General features: G+C 47.9%; 1 protein-coding gene and 1 pseudogene across 1 annotated transcript in view; both read right to left on the bottom strand.

The window, feature by feature from the left end:
• The window catches only part of WNT10A (Wnt family member 10A), a 104,388-nt gene that overhangs the window by 11,983 nt on the left and 73,949 nt on the right, over window positions 1-18,456 (bottom strand). The window lies entirely within an intron of this gene.
• On the bottom strand, window positions 6,117-6,266 carry LOC138286868 (U1 spliceosomal RNA; annotated as a pseudogene).

Here is an 18,456-nt window from a genome sequence, read left to right as displayed (position 1 = left end):
GATTACAGCAGGTTATTGGCTTGTAGTCTATTAATGTTTACAACAGGGTACCAGCTTGTACATTGACTATCTTTGCCCTACTTTATCAATTTGTGGGTTATCCATGTTTACAACTGTTTATCAGAATTTACGTCAGCCATGTTTAATCCAGTTTATTAGCAGTCACATTTAATAGAGTTTATCAAACTATATATTACAACAAGTTATTACCTTGTTTGCTCCACTTAATCAAGATGGAACCTTTGGTATATTTTCACCCCCTTAGCTGCTAGCATGTTAGCCGTGTTTACACCATGTGATCAGTTGCTACCTTAGTCATATTTTGACCACCCTATTGGCTGGTATGTTAGCCATGTATTCATGGTCTTATCACCTAGTATGTTAGCCATCAGTGTGCTAGTCTGTTAGGAGGCTGCCATGTTTTCACAGGTATATTGGCGGGCATGTTGCTGCGACTGTTCATTGGCTGCTGCTTTGGTCAGCTACGCTTCCATAAGAGAATCATAGGGGCATATTTACAAGCCCTGTGTGCTGCCGGAAACTCACTTTTTATGATGCTTCGGTGGTGCAGACTGTAGAACCATAACTATGATGCCACGCAAAGCCACTCTTTGTGGCTTTTGATGGCCTCATAGATATGGAGTAAGTCAAGGCAGCGCGAGTGTCTGCATTGCATTACTCTGAGACAGGAAGATGTTCCATGGGCGTTACGGTGGCTATTCCCATGCAACTCCCATGGTTTTTTAGGCATTCCCAGATTTACAAGGACTTGTAAACCTGGGAATGCGTCAAAATCTTGCTCCTCCCCAAGGGAGGCGTAACAAGGAAAAATATCTTTATTTTACCTCCTATTTTCATCTTTCTATGTGTGCTGCCATAGAAAGATGAAAATGCCTCCATGGGTTGTTTCTGTGCAGGGAGGTGCCCGTTCCTGCACAGAAACAATCCTGTATGCAACAGACGCTCCCTTGCACCATGGTGAACGGGTGCCTGTGTTGGCGTTAGGCTGCCAAAACGATGCCAGTGCAGGGGGAAAGGACAGGAATGCGTCGTATTGGATAAATATGGTGCATTCCTGCCCTTTCCGTGTGACGCAAGGTAACGTGCTGCGCTACAATTCCCGTATGTAAGGGCATAGCGCTTCCACCTCCGGTGGGAGGTGCGTTCTGCAGTTTATAGCAGGCGCTCTTCTGCACTAGGCAGTTTTACGAAGGTTTATCTAATGGTGGCTTATAGAAATTTACGCACTCCGTTTAGTAAGTGATATTTTTGATCGTGCATTACCCCGATATGTACATATATGTCCGATGGGCGTGGCCTGGATTAAATAAATGTATGTGATCCGGTTTTTCACCAGTATACGTGGTAGTGTTTTGCCGAGATCCAAACCTGTTTCCTGGATGTATGACAAGGCCCGGTTCCAGGAATGTATATCTGGATGTATGGCCGAGTTGTCAACTGCACCTTGCCCGGATTTAAAGTTTCTTACTCTGCGGTGGATGGCGATGGCTTATGCAGGTTTGTGTTAGCGGAATCACCGCTCAGCATTGGATAAGTTCATTCTGCGGTGGACGGCGATGGCTTACTCTGGTTTCTTGGCGGCATTACCCCTCAGCCCCTCGGAGGTGCGCTCGGTTTACGCCACTTTCAGGCCGCGCGACCCCGGCTGTGGCCAGTCCATCACCTGCTCTGACTCACCTGCACCATTCCTCGAAAGATGAGTCAATCCCGAGTCCTTAATGTGCTGTTGCACATGTGTCTGGAATGCCCCCCCCCCTGCCGGCCCCGTGCGCAGAGGCACTTACACCCGGGAGGGGGCGGGTGAGGCACCTGCCTAAACCGGGCTCTGTTTATGTCCCAGGTCCCTCCCCAGCCCCCTGCGCCTCTCTTCTTGTTCCGTTTGATGTCCTAATGCGCCACGGATCACCTGTAATTAGAGCGGCACCTGTAAGTGCTGCTACAAATCACGGCTCACCGCCATAGGGGAGGCTGGGGGGGCAGAAAGGCTTTCTTGTGTCAGCCAGGTGCTCGCTGAGGAAGATGAGGGGTGCTGGACTTCAGAGAGGTGGCTCCGATGGAGGAAGAGGCCTGCAAACTCCCAACTTCAGAGAGATGAGAACTGGCCCCTGATGGGGCCGCCCAATCAGTTGCCCCCTACCTGCGGCGTCCTCCTCTTACAACGAGTGTAAGTGGACAGTTCTTGGGCATAACCTTTGCCCCCAGTCCTGTGGCTCTTGCCCTCCGAGAAGATCAAAAGCAGCAAACCAGCCAACAAGATTCAATCGGCGATTAATTTGTATGAAATAAATAAATAGATGCAGACAGGCATAGATGCAGGGCCTGGAGGTATCCCTAGGCGGTCACTGCTAACACGGCAAATGCCAGGTCTGCCGATTCCTGACCTTAGATACTCCCAATGGGATCTCTTTATTCCACTCTCTCTAGCACTCTAGCAGGGCTGCCTTCATCCTGTGCTCTCCCTTTTCACTGTTTTCGTATCTTTCACACCTGCCCCTCTCCTTTTCTACATTTCCCTCCCTGGCGGTCTCCCAAAACCTAATGATATAAAGTGATTCCCCGTCCCTGGGGTGAGTTCCACCGCTCGCCACCTGAAACCACCAACACAATTTAAGCACTGGAAAGTACATTGATAAAATAATAAGCATTGACTAAGCCAATAGGTCTGAACTATGAGGCTTATTGGCTTTGGGAATGTTTTGTAGCCATAGAGCCATGGGGACCGATAGGAAATGTCACTGCCTGGGTTAATGCACTTTTTTTTTTAAAGTGCATTAGCGCTAGATGCATCATAATACCTTTCTAGTATTGTTATTATTTTAGCCATGCTACAATGCACCCATATTGTTATACACATGGCTACAAATAATTGCCAAAGTGGAAAATACTCATGCTGTGCACAGGAACAAAAGAAAGTGGCAGAGCCAATAGTCTTAAAGGCGACATTGATTGGTTTTGCCAATGCTTCTTAGGTCTTGACACAACACCCCTGTGATTCTGAGCAAATCAGTTATTCTCTCCATGCGTGGAAAAGCAAAAAAATGACATCTGGCAAAAAACCCTATAACATAAATAAAACAACAATTATGCCCATTCCATATCTTAGTAAAAATACATTTGAAGCAGATAACATCTGTTGTCACAATAAACACCCATTTCAAAGGAGGAAAGGGCTCTTTGAAGTGTGTGTGGCACAGTATAACATGGCTACATGGCAAGAGGTTCAACAAGGATGACGGGGAGATGAAAGAAATAAAGTAGTACCTCTATCAGGGGAAGGACAGCAATCAAGCTTAAGCAATTAGTACCTGGTCCATGCTCCAGCCAAAAGAAGAGGAAGTGAAGCCAGTTGCCCTGGCCAATTAGAAGACAGCAAATAGAAGCGACAATAAAGCCAACAAATGTTAAGCAAGTGGCGGGCTGCAAGCCCCTTGATGTATATGATATCTCTTGCAAGTGAGAGCGCATGTGCTGTCACAGGCGAGACCTAAAAGCCACAGTGATGAACTCCAAGGTCAGCACACTCAGCCCCCCCATCAATGAGTATACGCATCCACTCACGTGTGGGCCCAAAAACAAACGGGCTCACACACAGTTTCATATGTGCACAGGCATACATTATGCATGCACGCACACTGTATCTCAGGCACTCCTACATGTGAGCTTCTCAAAACTTTGGAGAAATAACTTTAAATTCTGAGTCGAACTGGGTGTCAGCTGCGAGCAATTATTGGCCCCCAGCACTGGTACAACAATCAATTAAAGAATAAAAGCTCTGGCAGGACTGTACCAACAGCAACAGGGGAGTCCCTTCCAAATGTTAAACATAGGGAAAGGGGTTCCCTGTCCGTCACCCACTGATGATTCCGATGCTTAGGCCTCTGTGAATTTCGTCAATAATGTGATCCCTCCTGCTCCAGGTAAAAGATACTTATATGCATTACACCGTCCTTCGCTTACATGCTCAGAAGCTTTAGGTTACCTTACCCCTGACCCACCTCCCCAACACCACTCTAGCCACCCACTGAACTCCTTCAAGTGGAGGTGGATTTTTCATAGCCAGTCAGCATTAAGCTCTTTGTACGCAACAAGGCTCGTGGAAATAATGCCCCTTTTATCCACAAAGTCATGGAACTTGTCACCTCACACATCTTGCTTTCTGCCCATGCCATATTCCTGGGGGATCTGAATGGCACAGCCCTCTGGACCAAGCCGTACCCGTCTTCCTCCCTTCCTTACAGCAAACAACGCGACATGAGATTGTAATAAACCTACGCATTGCAAAGGGTCCACTGTGGACTCCATGATTGCAAAACAAGAGTTATTGCTATCGGTGGAACCTGTTCTAATGCACTGGTGAGATCAGTTTCCTCTACTCTTTCCATCTCAGGCCATGCACCAGCCCCAAACCTACATCCCCTAAGATAGTACACACTGAAAGAAACTTTAGAAGGTAAATCAGGGGGAACTAGGGGCCTGATGTAGAAAGGTATTTTTTGGACTCAAGTCATGAAAAGGGCAAGAATGCAGGGTTTCATACTGCAAAATAGCTTTTTGAAATGTACAAAACCCTCTTTGCTGGTGTGCAAAGTGTTTTTGTGGTTCATTAGAGGGGTTTGCGATTCTTTCCGGGTTACAAACAGGAGTGGGGGTGAAATAGCCATCTCCTGTATTAATCATTTGTGGCCACAATCGCAGACACAGACAACTGAGTAGTTTGGGACACCCAAGTTAAGGTGGTAACTGACTTGGAAAGTCCACGCTATCCTTCTGGGATTAGTAGTCAGTTGAATTGCAAAGTTAATGGCAGTTGGCATGCCAGAGAGGGTGCAGTTTGCACAATACTTGTTTGTAAACTGAGCTTAGTGGATCAAGCCCTAAATCCAAAATGTCATCTTTTTTGGAAACAATCCCTCACTCAATGCGCTCACCATCTTCCTGAACAACAACTCTATGCTCAATGGAAATAAACCTGGAAATAGGTTGAAATTAACTAAAATGTTTCTATCAAACCTGCGGTATACGTAAACCTAGAGAGAAGAACAGACAGAACCTTCAGGAAAAGTCACATTTCTATCGTTCTCAAATGACTAGAACCGAAAAGAAAACAAAATACAAGAATGAGGAAGTAACATCCAAAGTGGCATGGCTCAAAACTGAAAACAACAAGTCTACGAAAAGACCAACAATGTAAGTAAAATCACAAAGTAGCAAACCCTGGACCAGACAAGACAAAATGTGAGGAATTTGCATTATTCGTTTTTTAAGGCAATAAAGACTATTATACAATGCCAGGATACCCCGAGGGGCGGACATATAGAGATGCACTTTTTATGGGGTGTTATCCTTCCCAGCAAATACAGTATCGGCCTAGAGCTTCCTACATGTGAGTGTTTCCACACATTGTTGTAAAACCTGTTCCTAGAGAAACAGTTTGAGAAACCAGGCGTACCTATGGGTACCTACAGAAGACACTCTCTCCATTGTAGTCCGAGCTTTACGTTGAATCTTGGTGCCCTCTCAGCCACTATCCGTAAACATACCCGGATGTATAGATACCACAACGGGGCGAGGGCCCTCGCGGTTGGTTGGTTGTAACTTCTGCCTTTAGAGCAGTGGTTCCCAACCTGTGGTCCGAGTGCGAAGCCTCCTCAGGAGGTCCGTGACTGCTTAGAAAATTAAATAATATTAACAGATTAGGTCCCTAGCTTTAAGTAATGACTCAGTGAGGGGTCCCTGGATTCCAAAAGTATTCAGAGGGGGTCCCCAGGGTCCAGTAGTGATAAAGAGGGGGCCACAGAAGTCAAAAGGTTGGGAACCACTGCTTTAGAGGATTCCCACTACATGCCCTTCCTAGCAATGGACCTCCTTCTATGCAACTGGACTGTAGTTGGAGCTCAGTGTGATATGTTATGCTATTCCCACCATCTGTTTATAAACGCACTGTGGCAAAGGCCTTAAATTGGTGATTTACCTTCTGGCCTCGCCTAGCGTGTTCTGGTAAAATTGATATCTTATTTATTTTCTCCCTGATTGTTTCAAAAGAATAAAAATGCAATACCACGTTGCCCCGCTACCATAATTGCACTTATTTTTTCCAGGGGCAAGCGCGAACGCAGCCCAGGGACTACCAGAAATTAAGCAGCAAGTATCCCGCGTTTGGGGACATCGCAGGGGTCAGCACGTCCGAAGTGCAATGGATGAGGCTCACCTGGGAGAACCGCTCTCGTGGTCATGGCGACCCCTGCACACCTGTCCTACCTGTTGTAGGTTAGGTCCATCATTTATAAAACAATGACACAAATAAAGAAATGTAAAATAAATAAATAAGTGCTTTCATCCATGAGGGTGGGGGTGCTCCCGGATGCCTCACTGACTGCTCCTAGTTTCTGGGTCACGTCTCTTTCCATACACCGTCGATGTATTCCTTTCATAGACTTTGAGGGGATGCGTTACAGACAGTGGGCGCGCTCATGCGAGGCGGGTCCCAAGTGAGAGGGCGCAGAGGCCAAGTCACACAAGGAGTGAGTCGGGGTAAACACGGGTGTTGTGGGCCACAGACCCGTGGATGTTTGCGCATGCGCGCCTGGGAGCAGTGCGGGCTTCTGGTGAAGCAAATGCGGGGCAAACCTTACATGTGTGGGGTACAAAGTCGGGCATAGGGATAAGAAACGCGAGAGCAGTGGGTCTGTGTGTGCGTATTGGGGGGGGGGGGGGGGCAGGAGACGAGCACATGGAGACTACATCACCCACAATGCAATAGGTTTGTCAGACAAAACCACGTGAATGAAGAGGCCACGCTGACTGAGGGAGGGAGCAGGTGAGAGGAATAAGAGGGGCCCATGCAGACATGCAGCACAAAGGTGGGGTGCGGGAGAGTCGGGGGATATGACTGAATGTAGGGGTGGGGGTGCGCGCAATCAGAGCGCGGGTTTGTGGTGTGGTTGGTGTGTGTTAAGACCACATCCCGGGCACATGGCCGAGGGCTTCGGAATATAATTGCCCCCTTCGCTTGGTTTTCCGTGCACAGTAACGGATACCCCACATCTGTTTGTGTTTTGGACAGTGTGAGTGTGGGGGGTGGGGGGGGCGGGGGTCCCAGCCTCCTTCCACTTAAGCACAGGGGGATCCTTTTCACTGCCACTGCCTGCGTGAGGTTTCTCCGATGTCGTCTGCCTAGTGATACAACATTACCAGCCGCCTGCTCTCACCCTTCAGGGCCCCCGCGCCCTCCGATCCCCTCTAACTGTTCATGGATGCAGATACGTCCTTGCAAATACACCGATGTGTTCCCCTCTGTGCAGCGCTTTACGCAGAAGGTGAATACACATGTGCGGTGTGTGCACACGGCCCGGCCACTGGTGGATGCTTGGAGCTGCATCCCAGCCCTTCATCCATGCGCAGATCAGCGTTGGCCCTGCTCTGATGCGCACATCCGGGCTGAACCTGCCAAACCGCACACACAGCCCTGGCCTTGTTGGTTCTCATCATCCCATGAGGCTTGAGTCCTGTGACGTTGAGCGAAGTCCATTGATTTTTGACCAGGATGCCACTCGAGTCGGGGACCAGCGTGTGAAATTAGGTCTGATAGAAAATATCAAAAACAGTTCCCTTTAGCTGTCTGAACACTGCTGCCTGGATGGACTGAGCTGGAGGCTTTGGAGCTTAGATGCATTTAGTATCCCCAGCGCCGCATCCTTAGGTCTCGGGAAGAGTCAGATGCTCCATTAAGCAATGGCGGCCCGGTGTGCACAGGTCATGATACTGACTTGCTGCTGCCTGGATGGACTGAACTGCGAGCTTTAGAGCTTGGATGCATTTAGTATCCCCAGCGCCGCATCCTTAGGTCTCGGGAAGCTTCATTAACCAATGACGCCCGGTGAGCCCGGGTCATGATATTGACTTGCTGTCTCGACAGTTCGGCCATCAGCATTAAGGATATTTGGGCTTATCGACCCAGTCCTGTTCTTATATTACGCCAGGAGCGCTCCTCCGCCACGGCGCAGGAGCGTCGCCCCACTGACGAAAAGCAGAAAAATAAAGGGATAATGAAAGTATGTTACTATCCCTTTTTTGCCGCATTCATAGGGAGGAGCAGGGCCAGCCTCCTCAGCGTCGTCAAGTGGTGGTGGAGTGGTACGCGGACTTAGAAACTATCCACCCAACTGTATTTTACAGCCCAGTGGAGACCAAGTGCAGTGCCCCACTCTCCCACTGAGCGGCATTTCGGCCTACTCAGGCCAATCACAGCAGCCCTTTCATGCTGTGCAACAGCATGAAAGAAGGGCTGTGATTGGCTGGGGAGACAAATGAGGCAGCTGGAGCGGAGGGCTCATCCCAGAAGGGCAGGTAAGTTTATAATTATTATTCTTTTTATTTAACTGCCCCCACCCCAACCTTTTCTGGTAGCAGCCACGACTGTATTACTCTGCAAAATAACCTTGTTAATCATCTAGATATCAACCTATGCTCAGTTCCATGGGATAGTTCCCTCGTCGTGAAAGGGACAGCATCAGAAATCCTGGTGATGAGCAGGACACATTTTCTACCCCTTATGTGACTCAGTGCCAGGAACACCCCCAGCGACCCCGTCAAGAAAAAAAAAACTTGAGACCACCTTTGATGTCCCTAGTCACTGTAGTGGTAAAGGAGGTCAGTATGCAGTTATCTTGTCTTCCTAAAGTTCTACATCTTCTCCAAACCAATCACTGCTGAGCTCGCAAGAACGTCAGTCATGACGTGCCTTCATCACTAAAATGTCATCTCAGGGCTTCCAAATGAACACATCGGCAGGCTCTAAAAGCTGCAAATCCAGGGAGTCAGAATGTTTCTGAGCCTACGTAAACAAGACCACCTCAGGCCACTTCTGAAAGTGCTTCATTGAGTCCCGGTGGAAGTTGGGATGGATTCACTGTCGAAAAAGTCTACTTGAGGAATAGCCCTAAACGTGCACACATTAGACCCCTAACGTCAACAGGCACCCAGCTCAGTGACTGCTCTTCAAACCCCCAAAGATCACTGACTCCAGCTCTTGGAAGAAGGCATTGGTCATTTCACGACTAAAAAAACCTACCGCTGGTCATGCTCTTCCATCTCATTTTCACTTGGTCTCTTTGCTCCCTCTACCAGTTAAAATCCTGCAGAAAGGTGTTAATACTCAGTTATCTGAATATTTAGAGACTCACAAACTCTTGGCCAGCTCTCAGTTTGAATTCAGACCAGCTCATGGGACTGATACAGTCCGGCGAGCCACCATGGGTGGTATCAGACCGAGGCATCTTGGACCAAGGTGATTCTGCTGCCTTGGTCCTAGTGGACCTCTTGCCGGCTTTAGACACAGTCTTCCACACAGTCTTAATTACTAGATGCATAGATCGTAGTATTCGCCAGGTAACTCTGAAACGGCTTCAGTCTTTTCTGAGAGACAGAACCTGGGCAGTTATTTATCCACCTTTCCAGCCATGAAAGTTTCCTCTCAAATGTGGGGTCCCAAAAAGCTCCTGATTAAGCCCTAATCTAGTCGAACGGGCTAGCCTACATGGTCAGATCTTAAGGACTGAGTATGACCTCTTATGCAGATGACACATAGATTGTTTGCATCTTTCACGGCATCTCTGTCACGTAAGACACCTTCCGTAACTGTATGATCTCGGTTGCGGACTTGCTGCATCTAAAATACCTTAAAATGAATGGTGAGAAAACTAAGGTCCAGCTCTTTTGTAATCAACACTCCTTTTGGTCTCCTCTTTGTTGGCCGATGGAACGCAGCTCTTACCCCAGCCGCCCAGTTCATACTGCAGGAATCTAGGTGTTGTTTTCAAGAGCAAACTCACCTTTTCAGCAAGTCACTAAGATAGCTACCACCTGTTTCTATATTCTGTATCCCTGATGAAAGTTTGTACCCTTCCTACCTGGAAAACTGCGGGGCAATCTTTAGTTTCCTCTCCTCTGGACTACGCCACCTCCCTTCTACTTGGCCTGTGATGCTTTCTCATCAGTCACCTTCAAGGTGTAGAAACACTTCAGTTAAACATCCCGACTTGTGACCCTATAAAGCAGCACCAGCACTCACAATGGTACAACCACAAAAAGACACCTCGTTTTCCCTCTTACAACAGACAGAAGTTCATAAGCTACACCCTTTTCCGTCATCAACGATCTTCGTCTCTTTGTGTGGTGTCAGTTCCCAGAAGCCACCTTAGCAGATAAGGGATATATCTCATTCACACCTTGCTGCTAAATCCTGGAACATTCTTCCTGTTTCCATTAGTTTGCTGCCAGACTATGTCAAGAGCAGAAACAATCAAGACCTGGCTTTCTCAAAACTGATTCCACTCCATTGGTTTGAGTCTCTTGTGCTAGGCTGCCCCGGGGTATTTGTCGACTCTACAAATACAATCCACTTCAATGCATTCCATTCCAATCTAATCCAATCCATTCCAATCCAACAAATTCTAATTCAATCTAGTCCACTCCAATCCCATTCCATTTCAGTCCAATCCATCCCAATCCAATTCAATTCAATACAATACAATACAATACATTCCAATCCAATCCAGTCCACTCCAATCCAATCCAATTCTTCAAATAGATTTAATTCGGAAGCTGACACAAAGAGTGTGGAACACAATCAACCGAAACCTTGCAGCAGAACTACACTATACAGAATTAAAAGCCTATTTAAATTGGATGTCAATTGAGCTTCAGACAGTAAAGGTGTCACAACTGAAGACCATCTGACAAGGTCTAGCCTCTCCAGTCGGCCTCTAGTGGCCTTTACTAGTGACCAGAGCTGACATTGCATCCTCAAGACTTTCAACAATCCAAAATGACTGATAGGAGCTTGCAATGCTCTATATGATTCCAAAATACATCAATATATGCACACGTAACTAAATAAATATTTATATTTCCAAATATGCTTCGGGTGAGTGGTTGAAAAACTAGGACTGACTGAAAGTCACCATCACACCGAGAAGGCACGCTGTTTGGTAGCCGCTTCTGGGTGTGCTTAGATGAAATTGTGACAGCTTTGTGGAAAACTGTCTCTACCACTCCCAATCACATTTTCCAATTTCCGCAAAAACATTGCAGTTTAGGGGTGTGGATCCGTCTACGTCATTATGGGTATCAAGGTTCCTAACTATTATTTACAGACTAATGCATTTCGTCCAAAATAAGCATAAGATCTTTCATTCGAAGTTCAAGCCATGTTCTTGACCTGAGACCGAACCATATGGCTTCTACCTGGGCAGTGTTAAGATGGTGTTGGCAGCACCCTAACGTTTATTAAACCTGCTGGTAGCCTGGGCATACCAACACATGGATCAAGGGGTCAGCTGCACCTGGACTTGGGGATCTCCAGCATAAGGATGGCAGGTGCGGTCACGCCCTGCCTTAATGCAAGCGAGAGATAGTACCCAGTGTTGGACACAGCAGGAGGTAGCTCAACCCCTTTATTAGCCACTGGCAAAGATGGATTCCGAGGGAAAGAAATGTGCCCAGTGTGGCCACTGACTCCTAGAGCCCATGAGCAGTGTCTCCAGTGGGGGCTGACGGATGCCGCAACATGTTCATGTGAAGGATCCACCATTTCAAATGCAGAAGGTCTACAAGATCTGCTGCACTGCTCCACTGTGATCCACTGTAAAAGTAAATATATATAGATATATATTACAATGTATTGTCACTAGGGCCACCTGGGCCTATGACCATCTCCAAGTTGTCAATGGGAGAAGCCAGATAGGTGTGGGAACCCATCAAGGCAAGGACGTGTCTGGCAACCATTGTCTCCATAAACCTGGAGGCAGTGGCGTAGCGTGGGGGGTGCAGGGGGGGCCGGCCGCACCGCGCGCAACATCTGGGGGGGCGCGCTCGCACTCGCGAGTGCTAAAATCCACGGGTTAGGGGGCGCAAATTACTTGCCTTGCCCCGGGTGCTGACAACCCACGCTACGCCACTGCCTGGAGGTGAAGTCTAGATTGCTGGAGGGTGTTTTTCAACAGAGAAAAACATTTCCCTTAACGAATTAGGAATAGAGCCTACTTCGGATTAAAGCCAGTGGCCCTAAGAAATTCGGGGCAATAATATACAGTATAGGTATGCTCTTTGGGGAAGATGGTCACGGGTGAGTCTGTGGGAAAGGAATCATGTATGTCTGACTACAGCCATGGTTTCTTGACTAAGTATGCCATCTCTCCCTCCAACAGGAGCCAACGTGGCCCAGGGACACTGGAATTATGCGATTGTGTTGTTGCAGAGTTTTTTTTTGCATTATTAAGTATTTCTCACATTTGCCATATAATCCATCATCTGCTGCATAATCTGTGGATTTTAACCCCCAAAAAATGTGTTTCTATCTTGAACAGTTCAAACGTTACTAAAAACACAGCAACATGCATTGCTGCGCAGTGGAAGGCCCTTGGCAAAGGTTGAATGGTCATTTTTCTGTTGCTTATTTCTATATTTGGGTATTTAACTGGTACTGCTAAGGTGCAACCTATGCCCAGACAGTGTTGAGAAGTGTTAAAAATGGCAAAATAGTGAAGTAATACTATCACAAAATTTGCTGTATTATGCCACATAATTTGCCTTTTCTTGACTCATAACTTAATCTCCTCTGCCGTGTGACTTGGGCCTCCTCTGGCATATAATTCCAGTGGCCCTGGTGGCCACACCGGGAGCATTAGTAGGAGGAGGGCTTGACCCCCAGATCATACAGTAGTGACAGACCTGAGGAAGCAGGCCTGTGGTGTCCCTGGGACATCTTGCGGGACTCCCAACACATGCAATAGGAGCATGCCTGGCATGCCTGGCACCACCTGGTGCTCGGGGCACAGGTACATGACGTAGAAACCAGGAATACTGGAGAGCACCCTCACGGTACTGCAGAAGCACCCCATTATCTGCAAACTGTGGATTGCGTGAGTAGGGCCATCTATTGGTATCACTATATTGTGCAATGGGGCCACCATGGTGGGATGGCACCAGTTCTGGTGTTATTCCCTTGGCACAGATGTTCTGATTGTGAGTCTACGGGCACAAGTATTGCATCTCTTGGCATGCTGTTCAACCTGGTATTATCTCCACACACAGTGTCTGATGCCGTGTTTTTTACGGAGCCAAGGTGTGTTCTTTCTTCTGTGGCACAGGCATTTGTCTGCACAGACTGCCGGGTACACAATTTTCTAAGTATACCAGGAATATATTTTCTGTGGCAGGGCGACAGCATCCTATGTGCTGCATGGGTGTATTCAAATTATATATAATTTATAATTAGGCCATCTGCATCTTGTGAAGATTGCAGTTTGTCACGCTAGCAAGCACTTGTTGACAAGTGAAACTGGCAACATAAGGCTTTTGTAATATTTTTTGCTCTAATACTTTTTGGTGCAACTGGTCTTCCACAAAAAAATGTTGGTTGTGGTGTTCTCTCCTGAAACACATTCTTGCTTGGTGAGTTGTTAAAAGTTCGTCAATACACTATTGTTGATGGGATTTTTAAATCACAAATAATCTAACAAATGTATAGAATCTTAGTACTTGAGCAGATTTTAAAGATGGCTAGGGGTGTTAAATGCTAGCTGCTGATATCAGTTTTGTATTGCAGTGCAAGAAATCAAATCCCCCGTAGACCAACTCGACGTTCCATCCTCCCGAGGTGTGTAAACTGTAGGTCATTTCCGGCAAAGAAAAAACATTTGATGAAAAAAATTCTCCAGCCAAAGATTTTTTCCATAAACATTTTGCCCAATTTCCAAACACTGGGCGGGTTTCAAACGGGGCCCGCCCCTGGATCTGTGAAGGGTGTTCGCCAGCAGCCGTGAAGGCAAGGAGGACACGGACAGCTGGGATTTGGCAGTAATCAGGATTCTTCATAGTGCCTTGAAGCGACTGAGTTTAGCTTGTACCCCAGGCCCGATGATGGTGGCTGTCAGTGTGAGAGACAGACGAGCATTTAAAATGTTCCACGTGGTTCGTTTTCGGCGGAGGGCACTAGTTCAACTCGCCTTTTGCTCCCTTGGGCGGGAATCCCCTCACGTGCGTCTTTCGCATGTGATTGCGCGCGCGCGCACACCCACCCACCCACACATATGTAGCCGATGTTAGGAGAGCTCAGCAGCACACGAGTCATGTGAATCTGAGAGCACCCAGAGAAGTGCTGATGAAGAGAGCACATATGAGCCTTACTAATTTGGGCAACATACGTTTGATGCCAGCCAATCAGAGAGTGTGATGGAGAGCACAGATACCTTTTAGGAGCTATGTGACAGAAGGCACACAGAGTCTAGGGTGTCCAGCGTCCTAATTGCCCCAGACAGATCCGGTTTTGCAAGGGCTGTCCCGGCGTCCATACACTTCTGGGTTAAGTAGATACATGTCCTCGTGGTTCAGAGAGGGTAAGTGAGTGTGCACAAGAGTGTAGTGCATACTCACGAGTGTAGTTCATGTTCGCGAATGTAGAGCATTCTCACGAGTGTAGTGTGAGTGTGGTGCACGCTGGCGAGCGTAGTGCATGCTCACAAATGTAGTGTAAGTGTAGTGCAGGATCACGAGTGTAGAACATGCTCTCGAGTATGGTGTGAATGTACTGCATGCTGGTGAGTGTAGCGCATGCTCAGGAATGCAGTGCATGCTCGTGAGTTTAGAGCATTCTCATGAGTGTGGTGCAAGAATACTGCACTATCACGAGTATATTGCATGCTCAGAAATGTAGAGTAAGTGGAGTGCGTGCTCATGTGTGTTGAGCATGCTCACAAGTGTGGTGCATGCTCGTGAGTTTGGTGCATGGACATGAGTGTAGTGTGTGTACGACATGCTCCAGAGTATTGTGCGAGTGTAGAGCATGCTCACAAGTGTAGTGCATGCTCACAAGTGTAATGCAATTGTAGTGCATGCATGCTCGAATGTAGTGTAAGTGTTGAGCATGCTCAACGGGTGTACAGCATGCTCACAAGTGTAGTGCATGCACATGGGTGTGGTGCAAGTGTAGAGCATGCTCACAAGTGTAGTGCATGCTCATGTGTGGTGCAAGTGTACAACATGCTCACGAGTGTAGTGCATACTCATGAGTGTAGTGCATGCTCATGAGTGTGGTGCAAGTGTAGAGCATGCTCACAGGTGTAGTGCATGCTCACGGGTGTAGTGCATGCTCACGAGTGTAGTGCATGCTCATGAGTGTGGTGCAGAGTAGAGCATGCTCACAAGTGTAGAGCATGCTCAAGAGTGTGGTGCGAGTCTACTGCATAGTCTCAAGTGTAGTGCATGCTCATAAGTGTAGTGTGTGTAGAACATGCTCACAAGTATGGTTCAAGTGTAGTGCATAATCGTGAGTGTAGTACATGCTCACGTGTGTAGTTTAAGTGCAAAGCATGACCACAAGTGTTGTGCATGCTCACAAGTGCAATGCATGCTCATGAGTTTAGAGCATGCTCATGAGTGTGGTACAAGTGTAGTGCATGCTCCAGAGTATAGTGCATGCTCACAAATGTAGTGTACATGTAGTGCATGCTCATGACTGTACAGTGGGCTCACGAGTGTGGTGCAAGTGTAGTGCATGCTCTTCAGTGTAGTGCATGCTCACAAGTGTAGTGTAAGTAGAACATGCTCACAAGTATTGTGCGAGTGTAGAGCATGCTCACGAGTGTAGTTCATGCTAATAAATGTAGTGTAAGTGTAGAGCATGCTCACAAGTGTGGTGCGGGTGTACAGCATGCTCACAAGTGTAGTGCATGCTCATGAGTATGGTACATGCTCACAAGTGTGCTGTGAGTGTAGTGCAGGCTCACAAGTGTGCTACGGGTGTTGAGCTTGCTCACAAGTGCAGAGCATGCTCACATGTGTGCTGCTGGTGTAGAGTGTGCTCACAAGTGTAGTGCATGCTCATGAATGTGGTGCAAGAGTACAGCATGCTCACTAGTGTAGTGCATGCTCACTAGAGTACTGCATGCTCACGAGTGTGGTGCGGGTGTACAGCATGCTCACAGGTGTGGTGCATACTCATGAGTGTGGTGCACGTGTAGAGCATGCTTATGCGTGTGGTGCATGCTCACAAGTGTGGTGTGAGTGTAGTGCAGGCTCACAAGTGTAGTGCATGCTCATGAGTGTGATGTGAGTGTAGTGCATGCTCACAAGTGTAGTGCATGCTCATGAGTGTGGTGCGGGTGTACATCATGCTCACGAGTGTAGTGCGTGCTGACAAATGCGGTGCATGTGTAGAGCATGCTCACAAGTGTAGTGTAGTGCGTGTTTCCTCACGTCAGGGCCCGGAGTCCTGTTCTTGAAGAGTCATAGCACAGCAGGTATTGGTGAGCAGTGACTGAGCATGCACTGAATCACCAACCTGCCCCTGGGACTCACTGCAGTGTGGGAGAGGGAGAGTCACCATGCTGCACACCCTGAGTCAGGAAAGGTGCTCTGAGAATACTCACCTGGGCATCACTCCCTTGCAGAAACACTAATCGGAGTTTATACAATCCTGAGGTTTTTTGGTCATTTGCTTTCTAGTACTTATGGGTTTTTTACGTATATAAATACAGGACTACAAGTCCCATAATGCAAACAAAACCGGACTGAATGTGGGACAGTGTTAACTTCTAGGTTCTCAAAATCAGGCCTGCCTACCCGGAGTGCATCATATGTTACTGGAGGGCACATGTGAGTCGTAATACCGGGAGAACAGAAAGACACAGGTGTATAGGAGGGTCGTGTCTGACGCTGGTGCTGCGTCACACAGGGCAGGGCTGATCCCGAGATTCTGCCTCTTTCGAAGTTGTAAAACGCGTCTGAGAGAAACATCTGTTTGCAGACACCCAACCATCCCTAATTAGCTCTTTTAACAAGTCCCGGCACTGGTGAGAACTGGAGGGTGGGCAACGGAGGGCATTCCGAGGCCCTCTGCAGCCAGCACATTCCTGCCCTGGGGGGGGGTGGGGGCTGGGTGTCAGACATCACCTGCCAGAGTCTGGAGACCCGGGGGGCGGGTGCTGAGATGGGAGACCGTACCCCCATGTCCTCTGTGGCACCGTCACCCCGCCCTCCCTTTTTACAAACAACCCGTTGCATTTCGGGACTTGAAGTTCGACAGTTCCCTCACAGCCTGACCTGGCCACGTGTTGTTAAGACACGGATTGAAAGAGCTTGAGGGATATGTCGTGACAGGCGGGGCGGGCTGGGTCAGAGTCAGTACAGAAGAGAATGTGAAATGCGTTCGGAGGTTCTGTTTTTTTCACTAGAATATGCAGTGCTGTGTGCCCTTGACTTCATTCTTTTGACAGCTCTCAAGTTTCCAAGTTCCATGTGTGAGTGTCTGACCAGTGCATGTATTTTTCCTTGCACTCTGAATTTTGTCCTACTTTTAACTCCTTGTAATATATTTTAAAATTAGGAGTACAAAGCCAAGAATGCAAAATAAATATCTGGAGTGGGGTAGCTACTCGCACGAGCCTGGGAAACTTGAGTTAACTGTATTCCTGAAGCACACAAAAGGTGATGGGAGCATGCTTGTAATACATCTAACCACTGGCAACCGCTCGAGCCACATCCCAACCCATTATTCTTTTGCTCATCATGCCACCTCAGTTTGGACCCAGCCATTTGTAAAAAACCCTTGACCCTGCTCCTCATGGGAAAAGTGCATCCCAAACTGCAAGGCTAGGTCTTTCCTGACCCGCAACACAAGCAACCCAGGACCAGGTTCTCCCTAATTATGTTCTCATCAGCAATGTTCACTAAATGCCTAGCCGATGAGCCCCCATCAGGGTGAAACTGGTCTTAAGCTGCTTGGGATCCAGTTTCGGGAGGACCTGGCAGTTCGGGCTGGACTGTTCCCATGAGGAATAGGGTCAAGGCTGAAGACCGATGGGTTGGGGTGCTACCCCGAGCAAATGCCAGTGGTTATAGAAATTGCAAGCATTTCTCCCATCACTTTTTGAGTATTTGATGTACCGCCCTAAGTGTCATGGGTATGCCCAGACGTGGATCCTGTGCCACTAGAACCAAGCTATTACCAGCTGATGACCTTATCAGGGCGAAACTGATCCTAGGTTGCTTCTGTTTAAGTTGGGTAAGACCTGGCCTAGCGGTTCGGTACGGACTCTTCTGATTGGTTTGCATGCAGGTGAGTCCAAACTGAGATGGCATGGTGAGCTACAGAAGAATGGGTTAGGATGCGGCCTGGCTGACTGCTAGTGGTCAGACAAATTACAAGCATTCTTCCCATCACCCTTTGTGGACTTGAAGAACGGTGTTCTTACCTGTGGCCAGACCTGGAGCACCATCCTTCTAGCAGCAAATCACACGCTTCTTACTACACCCTGCACAGGTGAAACCCCTCCAGCATGGGACAAGGGGGCTGGAGGGATGAGGTACATAACTTTCAAGTGACCTTCACCAGGGCCTGACCTCTTAGCCAAGGTTGCATTCCATGCTTAGAACGAT

This window comes from Pleurodeles waltl, chromosome 3_2 (genome assembly GCF_031143425.1).
Source record: "Pleurodeles waltl isolate 20211129_DDA chromosome 3_2, aPleWal1.hap1.20221129, whole genome shotgun sequence".
Classification (NCBI taxonomy): domain Eukaryota; kingdom Metazoa; phylum Chordata; class Amphibia; order Caudata; family Salamandridae; genus Pleurodeles; species Pleurodeles waltl.
This window is presented reverse-complemented; position numbering and strand designations above follow the sequence as displayed.